Genomic DNA, 11,927 nt, shown 5'->3' on the forward strand with positions numbered 1-11,927 from the left:
GGAAACAGCTGATGAGAATCCACGCATGCTCATTTTGATTTTCGTGTTAATTTTAATGTAAAAGATGAAAGTTAACCATCTTTTACATTACGTTAAATATTGTTAAATGCTTAAATGAATGCATGAACGTACGCCTTTGTTCAGTGTATTTCAACTTCTTAAATTTGAAGGTTAAATTACATTACTTTAAAGTTACATTATATTAGGGCTGCATAAACCGGCCTACGGATGCTCCATAATTCATAATACATAATATTCACAATGTTATCTTATTTATTTATCGCAACGGCATTATCCTCTACCTACTTCCCATCAATAAATCTAAGATATTATAGGTAGGTAATAATAAAGTTACGGCGCTTGCGACCGTTTAACCATGATGATGATGAAGGCAATCCTCCATTGGGGTTTGATATCGGCTAAAAAAGATATCAAAGTAGGCTTTTTATTACAAAATAATTTTGATACTTACGGTCCAACTCTGATGTAGACTATGTTTTCTGCTGTCAGCTTATTACTTATAAACGCCCATATAAAATAATCGCTGAATAAATACAATAAAATGTCACGCTTTCATTAAACTGCAAATTATGCGCGCAAGGACACGTATCCCTAAGAAAAGTAAATTATAAGCAACTAAAAATTGAAAAAAAGGCTTACCTGAGGTATATAAGAAGGCGCCTGTCTAAGTAGGTGTATACCCACATGCACTTTTTGAAATCAGATTGCGGATGCTCCATAATTGTACACCGTTTTAAATGTTGTGGAACGTCGAATTTATACAGAACGTACTTCCGTAAAGATATACACATTTCCAATCACCATATTTCGCGCCTTTTTAAGGGAGATTTTCGAACTTTACGCATAAAGATATATACACAATAAAAACCCCCATAGGTACCGGTATTAATATGGAAATGAAATGGTATAAAAAGTACCTTATCGCAATATTCGCTATAAATAAACACTATCGCAAGATTGCAACTTCCCATACCAAGTGAATAATGAAATCCGCGCGTGTTGCTATTTTTTTTTTCTCTTTATAAAATTAGGAGGATAACTTTAACGTCTTAAACCCACCCAACAGGATACTACATAAAACTACGGGGTAGTTCATACGTCTTGGTCCCTAACCATGGAAAATTCCCACGAACTATAAACCTGGAGCTACGCTGTAGTCGGTAGGCCTAAGGGGTAGCTCCATTCGATAGGGGAGGTAGCTATCGTTCCTATGAAATAGCTCATACGGTCCCCCTACCGCCCCTACCATCAAAAGCTGATGCTATAATTAAACAGTATCGCATTATAGCAAGATTGCAGCATCCCGTCCAAACGCGGTTATTTTCTTTCTATAAAAAACACCATGACTCCACATCGCACCGCACGTAGCTTCAACGGCAGCTTCAACCACCTTAAAATCCTGGTAAATAGTCCGCTAAGACATATTATACATTTTAAGAGTCTATTTGTAGAACGGCCTCGACCAAATGGAGAATTTACAGTTAGGTATGAATAACAATGCTGTCATCCAAAAAAAATAGGGGCGTTGCCGTCGTCGGTCCTCTTCGACGCAAATTTTATGTAAGTAGAGTAAGCGCTTTAATTGTAATAATAAACTTCAAATCACTATTTCCGCTGTAAATAAAAACACCCTACATTTTGTTTGTTGTTTTTTCCCTGCCCACTCCTGTTCTGGTTATAGGGAACCTACCTCCGAGATGGAATTATAGGTTAGAATGAGGGTCCTCGCACCTGTCTCCTGAAATTACAATTTCCTACCCTATACCTATATGTCGCATCAATCTAATAGAGGGAGCCGGTTGAAAATATACCTCTATATGCATTACGACGCCAATAGATGGCGCCTCCGTACCATTAATAATATTTAGAGGTTCGTTATAAATACAACTATGGAAGCATTATACCATAATAGTCTAATTAGCTCAGCGGTTATGCTATAGGACTTGTAATCCAATGGTTGACGGTTCGAATCCGTTCCATTTAAAAAAAATTTTCAGGGTACGAAGGGGTCGAAGTTTGAGGATTCCAAGATGGCGTCCAAGAACTTGAGGATTCCAAGAAACTTGAGGATTCCAAGAACTTGAGGATTCCAAGATGGCGTCCAAATGACGCCTGCGCAAAGGGGCGGGGCGCGCATGCGCACATCCAAAGTGCTCAAAAAAAGCCCAAATGAACCTTAGAATTCCTTATGGGAAATTACATGTAATTTGGCCGGAAGTTGCGCTAGAACTCTCCTAGCCCCTTTACTTGTGTCAATCTTTCTATCGAAAATATATCCCCTTTACCAGTTACGACAGCTAAGAATCGCAAATCTACCAAAAGAAAAGGAATATATGGACATTTGAACACAACCCCTGAATTACAAGCAATGAAGGATAACATAGCAGAAAAGGCTGCCAAACTACAAAGAAAATCGGCGAGACAAGTGAAAAAGCGTATCCTAGTTGAAAATTCAGATGAACAAAATAAAAATGATGGAGATCCATTTAGTGGTGATGAAGAGGAGGACGACGTAGCGTGCATATACTGTAATGACCTATATTCCCGGTCCCGCTCAAAAGAAATGTGGATTAGGTGTATGGTATGCGACCAGTGGTGTCATGCAGAATGTGCTGGTACAGACAGAAGAGTGAAAAGCTTCATCTGTGACATTTGTAAAACTTAATTTTGCAAGTATGCCATCTCATACGGACATTATGGATGAGATGGCATCTGTTAGGGTTACATTATTTAATTAAAAGTGCCGAAATAGATTGAGTATACCTTGTAATGAATTGAAATGTATTAGGTTTACCCATTATATTGTTTAAAACGTCATGGTTTATCTTTTTAACATCAATATTGTAATAGTTACAACCTGTTTAAAAAAAGTATGCCATCTCATACACAACTCCCCTACATCTGGGGGTTTATTTTAGGCGGAGCAGCCGGTAGGACTATAATAACCAGCACGGCTGTCGAACGTTCGTTTTGTCTTGAGCATTAACCCTGGGGGAGGTGGAGTTGTTTTCGTGTATATCGCTGTTGGGAGAAACGAGAGATAGAGGACCGATTACCTCTACGTGAGATTGAGGACATCGTAGAACCTTTGGAGTTCGTGCCGATCACATAGTCAACCGCTGTACGTGGAGATCGTGGCGAGGTGTTGGAGGAACGTCGAGTACCCACAGCGAAGTGTCACTAATGTCTGTCGAAGTTACGTACCGATTGATTGGGAGGACCTTAGAACATTCTTGTTGTTATGAAATTTGACGTTCACGATGAATTATTGTTAACAGAGAATCTTAGAGATTCTGTCGAATTTGGGGAGACCCCTTTTGTTAACAATTAGTTGAAGACATTTCGTTGCAAAGAAATTACTTGTGAGGGAAGCAATAATTGTTGTTAGACGTAAACTGGTGGGAAGCCTTGTGCTACTGTTAACGTAAGTTAGTTGAAATTCAGTAAATTCAAATTATAGCCGAATAATAGCAGGTCCCGACAATCGAGTGGGTTTGGTCAGATCGAGGCCTACGATACTCAGGTATCGTAGGCCTCGGTCAGATACAGTTTTGTGATCTTGTTACTTTAGTTGTTTTATGGGGTGGGAGCCAGCTTGACTGGTAAATGTTAATTAACTCAAAGGGGATAATTATAACGGTTTTTTGTTTCGGTTTTTAGGATTAAAAGTTGAAGTTGTTCTTCTGGAAACTGTGATATTTGTGCGGTCTTAAATATTGGGGATCCTTATTTATTATTGTTAGAGGTGTGTAGTCAAATTGGGGACTGAGTTGTCGCTGGAGTCTTACCATCTACGGCCCAGCTTCCGTTAAATTCAGTAGCGGAGTGCAGTGTAGAGCTGGTGGCGCCCATAATCTTCGAGTTATCTTGTATATGAGGTATTTTAGGTTCTAACCAACTAGGAACCCGGCCCGTCTTCACTGAGCTAGAGAGGGGTACGCTGCTGATACATAATTCTGAAGGCGACAACGAGGGAACTAGAAAGGTAGCGCCAACAAATCTGTTAATGGATGGAATTGGCGGGTTTATTTGCAAGTCTTGCCTGGACGAGGATGCAGTTGGCGATATTGATGAAGATGAACAAGGAATCGGACTATAATTTTGTACAGCTGATCAAATCGCAGCAGAAGTGCTTCCCGATGATAAAATCCCTGCAGTTTTTTCTTGTCCATGTAGTGACTGCTCCACGTATCCTTCTGCCACTGCTGCAGATTTCCATCCACCCATGCGCTTCAGCTGTAAAATATCGCCTCCTGCATTCACCAATAAAGTTGCTGCAGTACGTCGGAAGCAATGCCCGGTATATTTATCGCAATCTTTTAAATTTAAATATGTAGCAATTTTTTTAGGGAATTACGATATGGTATTGTGCCCTAACGGTTATCATTATATACCGAATAGCGTGGTGTGAAGTTCGTAAAAACATGTCTGATCTATTATTCATGTTGTGACGTAACAATAGGCAGTTATGACAATACAGTGTGCTCGTGGAGTCTTTACCTCGGTGAAGTAAATATGATGTAGACCAAATACTTGCTATAATAAGTACATAACTACAACCATAAATTTCATGTAGTGCTTTACCATGTATGATAGTATCTAAAATTATCTTAAAGACTAAATTACTACACAATTGCAACCTTTACCATAAACTTACCATCCTAGAAAACTTTGAAATACAAAAAGCACTTATGAACACCAACACAATCACCCCCAATGAAATCATCGAATTCAACACATCCCACATTTATAATTTAATATACATACACGCCACTGCTAAAAACATAACCACACTTTAAACACATTGTTGCTATTTGTTGTATTTCATTTATGTAAATTTTTTTAATTAATTATATTATTGGTTGTATGTGATGTTCAATTTTACTAATGTTATTTTCAATAGATATATTCCACATCCATAAGTAACACGCACTTCATGTTAAAATCTAAAAACGCTGCCTTTTAAACATTTGACGGTAAGCACTGTTCTAAGTTTATCAATTATAGCACAGGATATATTATAGGTAGGCCTGATGATGGCATTTCGCTGAAATCGATCGCCACAGAAAATATAAAATAAACGTTATAACAAATTCGATTTATTTACCTATCTTAAAGACCTTCATAATGAAAAAGATGCCGATCACCCCTGCACTGATATTACCAAATACTGACATCCACCCCCATACTTTGGTAAAGGTTTTACCAAGATTCTTCAACTGCATCAGGTATTAGTAAGTTATGCATTTCAGCCCCTTGATGATCAAGTAGGATAATCTGCTATAGTTCTTGCTACGCATTTCTTTCTCCTTGGAATACCAAACCTTTCAAAAACAAAATTTAAAATTAAATAAATTTTTACACATACACATCTTTATAAACACTCCTCTTACCTTCCTTCATAGATGTACAATCTGGGTTCCAAAAACGCGTCAAGTACTTTCGGAATCACGGCCCAATATGCAGCCAGAAAAGCGGGCATTTCTGGTAGCGAGCACGACGCGCCGCTTACTTTGTCGCAGTCCGTAATACCACCACCCGCATCTACCCCAATACCTGCTACCGCGCTTCCGGTAGAGGTCCTCGTCGTTGGCGATTTGCGATGGCAAATTTGCAAATCACTCCGTTTTACGATCTCGCTCGATACGATCTGATGGCACAATTCCACGATCCGACATCGCAGATGAACGTGAACAGCGTATTCGGCTACATGATGTACGTCGCATACTTGGCGCAGGATGTTATCAAGTCGATCTTGATTAACATCGGGTACAGGATAGGCGTATGGAGTAACGCGCCCGTCTCGTCAACCGTAGGCGCCTGGGGCGATTGTAACGAGTACGAGGTACTGTTCGTCCCGATCTACTTCCCGGGACACTTCGCACTGGTGATTCACGAGCGAAGAGGCCGAACCGTACTTTACGACCCTCTGCCCAACAAAAACCGGTTCGACAACGACAACGCCCGCTACATACCCGCCATCAAGGACGCAATTCGCGAATTCGATCCGTTCTTCGCGTCCAACGACGCCATCGACATCGAAATTGCCGACCCTGCAAGTTACAACGTTCAAAGAGACGGGTACAAACAACTGCGGTTATTACGTCTCTCTCTACGTCGAAACGTACCTCACGAACGACAAAAGGATGCTTCTGGCAGATTTCAATATCGCTACCGAACGTCAAAGGGTTAACGGTTATGCTATTCGAACTGTGTCACGGACGAGTTCCGCAGTACGAAGCCAGACACGACGATCCTTTCCACCCAGTCGAAGTGGACGACGTCGACGAGGAGATGCCGGTCGTCCAACGCATCTCGCCCGCCGAATCCGACTCGGACGTTAGCATGGCGTCTGTATCTTCGACCGATAGCAGACGATCTACCCGATCCGGTAGAAGCAATGCCAGCTACAGCGAGAGCAGAACGACGACCAAGCGCACTTTGAAACCGTTAAAATACTGCAAGAAAAGGCACGGCAAATACGGTTGTTTTGCGAAATGCGCCAAGCACAGAATCGATTGAATCTATTACCTCTATTACTGGCAAGGCACATCATATTTGACGCGATGAAAACCTTTGCAAACAACATGGTAAACAAGGGTAAAGATAATACAAGTAATTCATCATACTAAAGAATCTTATTGACAAAGAATGTTCTAATATTCCTATTCTCTTGTTACAGGCACGCAACAAAAGGATATGAAAAGTTTTGAGGGAGGTTTTTCGAAAGGAAACCTTTCGTACGAAACGGATTCCAAGTCCTCCTTCAACAGTACGGCAACTGCAAGAAAATGTAGTGCCACAACCTCCCGACGTTCGCTCCCTCCCCTGGTTCGAGCCCTCTACGCCTCGAGAGTTAGCAGGGCATCGTCTGACATGGGTACATCAGAAAGACGCCCAGTATTCAGGCAACGCTACCAAGAGCGCCTCAAAGAAAAAAACCAGGAGGTTGGAGGAGGGAAGTAGCAGCAGCACGCCTCAATGAACGACGTCTGGGAGAAGAGTGGTCTACATTCGAAAAAATTCATCAATTTTTAAAATAAAAAATATCTCTTGTAAAAATACTTATTAGCTTTTAGGGAAAAATAAAATGTAGTTGACTCAGAGGGGGTTAAATTTTTATTTTAAAAAGGGAATAAAACGAGCCAACCTAAAATGAAATAATTCGTTTTGCGTTTTAAGTATGAGCCTAAATAGTCGATTTTACTCAGTGCCATAATACCGTAATTATTAAGCGATTGCTAACAAAAAAAAGTTTGCATAACGCTTACTCCCACGAATTTTTTTGCCCCAAAATAAAGTTATAAAGTAAGGTATTCCACATTCAGTTCGCCGGCCGGCCATGGACTGTGCAGTTCAGGGCCGCCGCCGGTCGTGATCGTTGCTCAACTACACACGTCAGTTTTTAACATCGGCGGCCATTGGCCGGCATCCATTAGTAGGAAACGATATTTGCCGCCCGGCCGTTTAAATTAATACACAACGCAAGTCTATTGATCGAACATTGCTTTGATAATAGGACAGTTAAGAACAAGCGATTGTTGTAATTTTAAGAAGAAGAAAAAGGATGAAAACGGGAAAAAAATTTGGGGTGAAAAGACTGCCACAAATCGTCACACCTTATCTCAGATGGAGATTAATACGAGAACTCTGAAACATCCTCCTGAGAAATGGATACGATTGCTTCGCGCGTACTAATTGAATTTAGTTAAACCTTGTATTAACAAAAAAAGACACTGTTTATGCCTCAAAACATGGGACCAACAAAATTAATCCATCCGTCCTATTGCGGGTCGGCCAAGCCAATATAGCACTTTAAGGCTATTTGCACACACATTACCGATTTTGGACGGCCTTTTTTTACCGGTCCGTCCAAATTCCAATAGTGAACCCACGGAGGGGAACGGGACCTGGCACATTACGCCGGCCTCTGGATCGGTGCCGGTAAAATTGCCGGCGAGCAGCCCGGCCACTGCCCACTGTATATCGCCGATGCCGGAGAAGCACGGGCGACACAGTGACCTACGTGACTAAATACAACGCTTGCACATGCACGATTGTTTTACCGACCGGTCCTCACAGTTCTTGCAATCGCCATCTTTAATTCCAGCCGAGTGCTCTGTTGAATATATAAGACTTGCCATTGGTAGTGAGTGCTAGTTTCGTGCAGTTAACGTTTTAATTGCGTTTGCTGCATGTGGTGATCTTAATAACAATGATGTCCTGTATATTTCGTTTAGTGGATGGCAAGCGCCTGTTTGCTGGGGATTAAAAACTTGGACTCATTTAAAGATATGGAATCTTACCAGGATAGCAATGGACGAGGAAGTTTTGTTGTGTTCTGAAAAACAATTTTGAGGAGAATGGGAGAATACAAGCAAAAAAATGCATTTTTGGTAAGTAGTTTCATGTATGTCATATTTATTTTATCTTAAAAACTTTGGAAATTAATATATGGCGCTAGAAATAGTAAACAAACAATTCTCACCAAAGTGAAAACTCATGTCATATCTTACTTCATTTTGCCAGGGAACTGCTCCGATATTTTGTTACAAAATATTTAGTTAATATTTTTCGAACATTGTTAGCTTTGTAGGACCACCCCGTGCTGTTGGCCTCTCTTGACAAAATCTTCCAACCAAGTATTGTTGTTGTATCTCTGGGCAAATAACCGTCCCGGTCACGACAAAATTGGTGCAGGACACAATGCACGCTTTTACAATGTCAACTTGCAAAATCCGGTTCAAGACGTTTATAGGCTGTGGAAGAGTGCGCCATTTGTTGCTTAATATCCCAAAGCACACTCGACATAACGCGAGCCCACACAAACGATAATTAAATTACTCTCTTTTTCAACCGTTAGATGTGATCCACCGTGCGGCCGCATTAAATGAGTGTGAAGACCAAACGCTTGTCTCCAACAAAGTAGTAAGGAACTTTTAGGAGATTCTGGTCCCGGCAGCATTTTTTCTTTCAGGTAATTGTAATGAGTTTGTCAGTATCTGATTGGATTGCTTGAAAATAGAGGATCGCCAACCTTTGTCCAAAGCTTCCAACACTAAACATAAATATAACGATATTTTGAATCAGCTACTGCCATTAATACTACACAGAGTAATAGTGCTTGTAATAAAACATGGAACAACTTCTTATCGGACAAGTTATGCGGAATTGTGCTTCCCATCGACCGCGCCTATGCAATTGTGGGAAAGTTGCGCATTTTTTTTCAAAATCAGAAAAGCAATGTTGCCAAAGATAAATTTTTAGAGAGGTTCAAGTTATTACACTCATTCTCATAACTAACCAGGATTGCTTCGGCATAACTTCTTTTACTATTTTCCTTGCAGTAGAAATCCCAACTTTGAAGGAATAGTGTAGGTCCGTAAAGGTGCCACCACTCGCAAGATATCTGAAAAAAGAAGGCTTAGGTAGACATTACGTAGTCTATTCAAATAAATAATGCCAAAATGCGGCCTCGTAGAACATGAATTTTTCATAAAATTATATGCATTTGTTAGCCCATACCACAATGGAAGTAAAGAAATTCCATATATAATCCCTCATTGGTGCCTTATGAAAGAGTTTACAATTCAAAATACTATTTAGATTTAATTGTTACAGGAAAAGAAGTAACAAAGAAGATGGGGGCAACTTCGCGGATGCATTCACGGAAGTCAAGAGAAAAGCTAAAAGAAGTCTAAGAAGCAGTGGAGCTGGTGCCGGCCAAAAATTAAAAAATACGGTCTACGCTGACCAATGGCAATTTTTAAATAAATTGAATCCAGTTGAGGGAAGTTGTAGAAAGTTTGGAAGATAGAACAGACGACAATGGAAAACGAAGATGTTGATAATTCCACTCGAAGCCCCATAACCCCGCAAAGAGGAACGATCTGTGAGAACCCCAATCCTAAACAGCCCAAGAATATAAAGACGTCCCGGCCTGACGAGGTTGAGCTAAAAATGATGAAAGCGTTAGAAGATACCAGCAACCTAGTCCTCATATTTTCGTTTTTATTCAAGGACTTTTGCCTCAATTTGAACAAGTTGCGTGACCAGTGAAAATTCTTGAATTCCAAATGGGTGTTTTTGGAAGTAATTTCTAAAATATACACAACAAACGCCAAAACACTTGCATTCAACCTCGACCCCAAAGTATCTTTCCACCGGCAACAACCTTCTACTATCCCAATAACAACTATTCTTTTCCCGGAGTATCAACCAGTTATTCCCATCCACAATCTTATTCCAATCAATTCAGCGCAATTAACAGCTTTCAACCCACAACAGCCCAAACGCATCAGTTACCCAAACTCCCCAAACCTACCTAATTCAAAAATTCACAAAAATGCCAATAAATATCGATTCAAAACCACCAGCAGGCATGCTCTTCGAAAGCACACACACTTGAACGCTCAACAAAGAACAAACCACTGCACAATACTAATCAAGATTTGGCCGACATTTCAGCCGCCACGTCTCCAGAGACAGAGCACCTGCCATCGGCGAGCCCCTCCCCAGGTGGATCTGTGTATTCTCAGATACTACCTATGATTTACTTAATTACAACTTGGCTTAAAGTTTTAATTACTTTGCAAAGGAATATATTTCAATGTACAATGTAAATCTAAAATGTACAATAAATGAAATTAATATTGTGGTTTATTTTGTTCTCCATACTTTCTTGAATTGGTTCTTTGTACCCCAAACTGGCAAAAACTAGGGTTCTTGTGAAAATATTCTTATCAATTTAAAACCATATAATACTATTACTTTGCATTGGGGCTAAAAAATTGACACCCCACTTTTTTTTTACGGGAATACACGTTTTTAAGTACCAGGATCCGAATTAAACAAAATCTCAAAGATGTCGGTCTGTAGTCCGTCTGTTACTCTCATTTTCGCTAAACGCTGAAAGGGCGATTGGAACCCAAATTGTGGACATAGGTTATATTCATATTTTTTTTTAAATAATTTAGTGCATTGTGTAATATACAGACGTATTTTATACCTTACCTCAAATGTTAAAAGCAAGCCTTTTCGTGAAAGGAATAGAGTTTCTCATTTTAGTGTTCTGGGGTGTGGATTTTCATTTTTTCAACTTCTCATGGAGCTCGTGCAAGGATGCAATTGACATTCTGAAGAAGTTGAAAAATTTACTGTCATTCAAGCTTAGTTCTCAAAAGAGTGTAGAATGTCCCGTGTGTTTCTCTGCTTTGATTGATAGGATGAATCCATGCACTTGCCGCTTAATCCTACGGTGCTGTTGATGCGGCGATACAATGAACCACATTTAGCAACAACTCGTTCCCTAGGTTTCATTATTATTCAATCACCTCGTGACACGACAACAAGAGGCAATTGATTGTTTGATCCGGTAAAAATCGTTATGTGCTGCAAGCAACCTGCTATCGATAAGAATATCGGCCGATTTTTGCCGACCATCCAAATCGGTGTGTGTGCAAATAGCCTAAGGTACCTATGTTCACGTTCAGTTGGGCCGGCCGGCTATGGCCGGAAAAGGGCCGTGGCCGGCAGGGCCATTTTTCAACTACAACACACAGTTAACTGACAGCAGCTGCCTGGCCGGCGGCCTGTTTGACTGTTAAAAACTTAACGTGTGTAGTGCGTTGGCCGGCCGGCATTGGACTGAAGTGGAAAATTTTAGTCCAGACTAAAATTATTTACTAATAAATATCCATTAATAAGCAGGCCGAGGTTTAGGCGAAGTATTTAAGTGGTGCGATCCATAGTAGCAAAAAGTGTGATTCAGTGATTTTAGTGGTGGATATGTGCTGTGTATATAGTTAAACCCCAATAAAGTGTAACAGTATTGAGGTGATCGACGACGGTTGAAAAAAATGGCAAACCAACCGCAAGTTTCATCAAAGATTTTTTATTGAATTATA

At 40.3% G+C, this 11,927-nt stretch overlaps 1 protein-coding gene and 1 long non-coding RNA gene across 2 annotated transcripts in view; one reads left to right on the forward strand and one right to left on the reverse strand.

Annotated features, from left to right (window-relative positions):
* LOC116170367 overlaps positions 1-11,927 on the forward strand; it is a 631,383-nt gene that overhangs the window by 438,666 nt on the left and 180,790 nt on the right. The gene's annotated exons all lie outside the window — the stretch shown is intronic.
* Positions 213-1,439, reverse strand: LOC116170524. Its single transcript, XR_004145248.1, has 3 exons — positions 661-1,439; positions 473-612; positions 213-419 (listed from the first exon to the last, which is right to left on the reverse strand). It is a non-coding gene; the product is annotated as an uncharacterized LOC116170524 (long non-coding RNA).

The sequence above is a fragment of the Photinus pyralis genome, unplaced genomic scaffold (assembly GCF_008802855.1).
Source record: "Photinus pyralis isolate 1611_PpyrPB1 unplaced genomic scaffold, Ppyr1.3 Ppyr1.4_LG1, whole genome shotgun sequence".
Taxonomy (NCBI): Eukaryota; Metazoa; Arthropoda; class Insecta; order Coleoptera; family Lampyridae; genus Photinus; species Photinus pyralis.